This window comes from Pteropus vampyrus, unplaced genomic scaffold (genome assembly GCF_000151845.1).
Source record: "Pteropus vampyrus isolate Shadow unplaced genomic scaffold, Pvam_2.0 Scaffold35, whole genome shotgun sequence".
NCBI classification, from domain to species: Eukaryota; Metazoa; Chordata; class Mammalia; order Chiroptera; family Pteropodidae; genus Pteropus; species Pteropus vampyrus.
In genome coordinates, this window is record NW_011888816.1 from 7,232,707 (window position 1) to 7,238,801 (window position 6,095).

General features: G+C 43.1%; 1 protein-coding gene across 1 annotated transcript in view; it reads right to left on the minus strand.

Moving 5' to 3' along the window:
- Nucleotides 1–6,095, minus strand: part of CLSTN2 (calsyntenin 2) — a 397,528-nt gene that overhangs the window by 93,352 nt on the left and 298,081 nt on the right. The window lies entirely within an intron of this gene.

The window sequence follows — 6,095 nt, forward strand, 5'->3', positions numbered from 1 at the left end:
CCAAGTCCATCTCTAGGGATGGGCTTTGATTGGTTCTGGCCAAACAAGCTCATGGAAATCCTCCTGCCACAGTGATTGGTTCAGGGCCCAGGTCCAAGCCCAGCAATGTAGGCCATTCGCCTGGCCCTGTGGCTTCTGTCTGGAACTGGCGAGTGACTCAATTCAGGCCAGTGATTCAGGAGGTTTTTTTTTTTTTTTTTGAGAAGTTCGGGGAAAGAACTACTACTTTTTTTTTTAGCAGGAAGCAAAAAGCAGAGATATTCTCTTTGTCTTTAGAAGTTGTAGTACATAACTGGGAGGCTTGGAACTGCTGCATCCATATTTGCTAACATGAAATGGATACACTTATGATGCCAGAGCTGAAAAATTGCAAGGAAAAGGAGTCAGGGCTGTGATGACACTTTGCCTGAAGCTGTCATAGCTCTGTACATTTTTAGTTACAAGAACCTCACATTCCTTTTGTTTTATTTTATTTTTATTATTATCTGACATCATTTTGATCTGTATTTTCCACTCCTTGTAACTGAAAGCATCTTAATGGAGACAATGAGAACAGATGCTCAATGACTGTAAGATATTATAAGGATTATTACAATGCTTCGTGACCACAGCAACATAACAAAGTAGTGTTGTATGCTGTTTTCACAAAAGCATATTCATTCTTCAAAATGCAACCAAAGAATAGAAGGGAGGTGAAAGGTCAGTTAGCAAATGTGGCAGGGATGGACTGGGCCAGTGTCTTGGGGAGCACTCAGTCTTTGGGATGGCAAAACACCCAGGCTTGGTTATTGGGATTTTACTAAATATTTCATAACTGATTTCTTGTAGTTTCTGTTGATAAATATTAGGAAAAAGAAAGAATTTTCCTCTTTAGTTTTATTTGGAGTCAGGAGAGGTTGTGGGTGAGGAGGTGGAACCAGAGGAAGGAGAGAGATCTAGAGCATCCTCCAGCCTCGGAGTTTCTCCCTCCCTTTGTCTGCATTCCTGCAAGTACCACCCACAGCAGGTTACCTGCTGTAGTCAAAGGGCTGGTGACATAATACACACAAGAATCAGCTTCATTTCCTTTCCTGTCCTGTGTTCTTTGCTGCAGCTCTGTGTCCTTCTCTTTGCCCACATCTCTGGCAGACCCTAAAGCCTTCTGGATACTTTCAGATATTAAAATGGTCTTGAAGGGCTCTTTCCAAATCAAACATCATTGTTCATCTAGTGAAAATAACTTCCCTTCTCCTTCGCTCAGTCTCGATCCATGACTTGGTCATCAACGGTGGGGAAATAATGGGGGGTAAGATCTGTTTTTTAATTCTTCTTGCTCCACTTTTTCATCCTCAATCTCCTCCTGGCTCCAATCATAGTCAGAGGTCGGGAAGGCGGATAAGAAAGAATGAAGTGGAAAGTCTCTTTAAAGAGCCCGGGAGAATTTGTCATTTTCTCAGGGATGTCAAATGTCTTCTGTCCTGGCAGAGGTGCTTGTGGATGGGCTCCTTCATTGACACATTGATTGGCTTTTGGAGAGGCCCTGCAGAGAGCTTCACATGGTACCCATGACCCCTGAAATGTGTTTGGGTCTTGGCAAAATATTTTGTACAGCCCTTTCCTCCCCTGCCTACTTACCCCCGCCCCCCTATACCCTCAGTGAGAATGGACCTGTTACCATCTTTACATACGAATTGATCTGATAAGTGACACAGTCCCTTTCTGAATGGAGGGGACATTTGTACCAGCTCCAATTCCACCTTTGTTGGCCCTTAGCTCTCCATTCCCAGTGTGAGTGATGCTCTTTGCAGTTGATCTTTCATGAGTTTTCTCAGGCTCCTGTCCTCTCAGTAACTTCTCCCCGCCCCACCATCTGCTTCTCCTCCTGCGATCCTGTCTTCCTGGCAGGCAGCCCTCTTGTCTCTAGCCTTGCCCATTTCTGGATACCCATTTGGTCCACAAAATAAGAACAAAAACACCTGTGTCCTGCCAAATCGTAGTAGGGCATCCCCCTCCTCTCCTACCCATCTCTCCTTACTCCACCATTGAGGCACTCCCATCAGCCTCTTGCTTTCAGACCCCTTGGGCAAGAGGCTCCAGTTTTCACATACCCTAGATTCCTGGGGGTGTGAGTCAAACTTCCCCAGAGCTTCTGATCTCTGTTCTGACAGCAGCCTGGAGCAGATTGAAGAGTGTTTGCAGCTCAGCCAATAAACCACTGGGAGTGAGGTTCCCGACTCCTCTCTACAGTACACAACCTCAATTTCTGTGAGTGGTTTCCTGGGCATCTCTGAAAGTATGGAAGCACCCCTTCTCTTTCCTAATAGGCAAGGGTATCATCTTAGCACATCTACCAGGCTGTCACCCCTGTCTCTCTCACCCGATTGCTGTGCCAGGTTGGCCCCTCTTTCTTATAAAGCCCTATAGGGACGTGGCACTGCATGTGGCCACTTATCATTCATTGCTCTCAGAGACTGAAACGCAAAGATTGCAAGAGAGCTGCCTGCCAGGAAGAGGGGATCCTGGCAGGAGGAGTAGACATGTGTGGGGAGAGAAGTTACTGAGAGAGGGCAGGAAAGAGCATTGCTCACACCAGGAATAGAGAGATAAGGGCCAACAAGGGTGGGCTTGAAGGGGCACAATTGCCCCACACAATATCCTCATGGCAGAGAAATTTCCATGTGTTCACCCAACTCTGTTTGCTTTGCTCCTAGACACTCAGGGAAACTCAACTCACAGCTTCCCCTGTGGTTGGATTGGGCCATTGACTAAACTCTGGCCAACGAAATGTGAGTAGAAGTGAGACATGCCACTTTCTGGTGTAGCCAATAAATCCTTTTATGCTCAACTCTATTCTAATTTTCTGTTCTGTGGTTGATAATGGCAGCGCAAACAATGGAAGGAACCTGGGTCCCCGAATGTCTAGATGAAGAGCTTCCTTGTCCTCAGCCCCACTTAGGATGGCTGGACACAGACATAAGGGAAACTGATGAAAAAGTGTTAGCCACTGAGATGTTTTTGTATTGTTGGTGGTGATAGTGGTTTTCTTTCGTATGTTTTAAACTGCAATTAGCCTTTGATGACTAATCAATTCTTTTATCCAACTATTTATGAATTAGCTCATAATGGCTCAGCATTAGCCAGTTTTACTTAGTGGACAAGTAAGAAACTAGAGCAATCTTCGTGAAGGGCAATTTGAGAATTTATATCAATAGCCCTCCTCACATATATGTTCTCTGGCTCAGAAATTCAACTTCTGATCAGGAAATACCAGAAATGTCCATAAAGGTGTATATGAGGAGGCTCATTACAGCGTTGTTTTATTTGCATTTAAAAGACAATCTAAATGTCTAACAAAAGGGAGCCAGTCAAATGGAGTATAATAAAGCCACATGACAGAGTTTTAGACTGTCATATAAATCATATTTAAAAGAATATTTTTATCACATAGAGAAATGATGTTCTGTAAAAGAAACAGATAACAATAGCATCAAATGTATTATAAAAATAGACTGAAAATTGCAAGGATATATACATAGAAATACAATAAGATTTCATTTGGTAATGAAATATACCAAATGTTATCAGAAAATAGCTCTAAATGTTAAGATTTTAGGTGGTTTATGTATTTTCTTTTATATTTCTCTGTTTTTCATTTTTTTTTGGCTATAATAAACACATGCTCTTTTTATTACTTGAAAAAAATTTTCTGATATACAAAAGTTCTAATCAAGCTTAATTTATTCCTGATATTTTAAAATTTAGGGCCAGGAGTTATTTATAGATTTTTTTTTAAAGTCAGAGAAATTAGAGAAAAATCTTCCCCATCTTCTTTATGCCAATCTTAAACGAATTTGCAAAGTGCTATTTTATTCTAAGGCCCAAGCGAGCAAGCAGACCTAGGGCTTGCTGGTTTAAGAGTGCCGAATGCCTGGACCATTCTGACGAAAGTGAGGCATCCCTGCCTGATGCAGAGTTTTCAGCCATGGCTACCCAAAAGAACCTCCCAGAAACTCTCCGATTTATTGAGCTGGGGTAGGGCCTTGGCATTTATATATTTTACATGTGTGTCAGTTATTCTCATGTGCAGCCGAGTTGGAACCACTGGTCCAATAGTGTGCGCCTGGAACGCAGGGCCATTGGACCTAGGTGGCTGTTTTTCTTGGTAATCGGCTGTGTTATCCTGGGCGAGTTGCTCAACCTTTTACATTCCAATATCCTTCTCCTTAAGCAGGAGCATTAATATCTGTCTGCCCTATCTCCCAGGGGTATTTGAGCCATTTCAGCAAGGACTATATGTGTGTGGCCACTAACCCCAGTTCATGTTGCTTTGCATTCGTATATATACTCCTAAGCCCTTGTCTCATTGATGCTGGCTCCTGCATCAGGATGGGAACACCCCACGAGGCACTGCAAGGACGGGGCCACGGGGTGATTCCTGGGACTGTGGGCTAGGCTCTGAACCTGGTCCCAAACCTCAGAGCTATTTCATGCAGGTAGGCAGAGTCTTTCCATGAGGGTCCCAGAAAAAACAGTCCTGGGCACTGGCTCCAAAATAGACATACCATATGTAGGGAAAACTGGGCAACTCGCTCAGTCTCAGTTTCTATATCCAAAACTACGTGAACATTTATTGTAAATATTGACTTAAAGAGGAAATGTGGGGTTCTGGTGGCAGCATAATGTGGAATACAACCAGAGGTAATAATGATAATGACAAAAGCATCAGGCATATGATGGATGGAGAACTGGTTATGCATCTGGTGCTGTAAGTGAATTTTATGCATTATTTCATGTTTATTTTCCCCATTTTATACATAGGGATACTGAAGCTCAGTGAGATTAGCAACTCCTCAAAGGTCACATCTTAAGTAGTAGGAAAGCTGAGCTATGAACTTTGTCTCTCCAACAGCAGAGGCTGAGCTGTCAGTCATTCTTCTCGATGTAATATCCACTATGGTTATTTATTTTGGGTAATTTAACAAAAGTAGCATTTGAAATGGGAACGTGTGGAATTATAATTTAAGATGGAGCCATAAAATTTGCATATCATATCAGTGTGTGTGTGTGCGTGTGCGTGTGCGTGTGCGTGTGTGTGTTTGCATGTGAGGTGTAGTGACAAGAGGATAGGATTCGAGTTAACTGGCTCTAAGCTTATATTCCAGTCCCGATACTTACTGGCTGTATATCTTGAGACAAGTTACTTATCCTGTCTGGGAGCTTTCCTTATTCTTAAAGTGGGAAACACAATAATGCTTTTATAAAATTGTAGAGATGTGAGACACTGTTTAGAATAGTAATAGCTAAGACAGATCGCACTTCTTATGTGCCACGTGCTGTTCTAAAGCACTACACATACATCAAGTCATTTAATCCTCATAAAAACCTTATCGGTAGATAGTACTGTAATGCTCATTTTATAGGGAAAGTGAGGCACAGAGGGGTTAATAACTTGCCGATGTCACACAGCCAATAAGTGGTGGGGTGCTTTTGACCACCAGGCTGTGAAATGCCTTGTGTAGCAGCATGCTGAAAATGCCTAACTCATGTTAGCTATCATTATTATATAAGACAGTGATATTCAAGCTAGTATTTTAAACTAGCACGGCCCTTTCATTGAAAATAACTTTTGGAAGTCTTACTATATCCATAATATAGTGAAGGTGGAGCTGCTTTGCTTGAAATAAGCATGCATCCCCACCATCTCATGCATAGCAGCCCTAAGTTAGTTCTGGAGAGGCTGGGGTCCTGAACAACCCAGTTTAAAACCACCAATCCCAGCTTTGTATTCTTTGTGTCTATATATCTACTTTCTCCTTTTTTCTGGTTGGCTCTACCTCAAGCCCAGGACTCATCATCTGGAAAACCAGAGACCAGAATCTTTTCCCAGGGCACCTCTCACGCTCCTGCTTTTCTTCCACGTCTTTGGTGGCTGGGTCTCTGCGTAATCTGCTGGGACATCACAGGCAGCCACTGGGAGGGCTGAGCTCGAGACTCACCAGTTTTATCAGAGTTGCAGAGGATAGTCTCCTTCTCGGCCCGCACGCCAGGGCTGGGGCCGTGTTTCATCCACATGGTGATGGTGAACTGGTCCGTCAAGTTCTTGGGCACAATCCCAT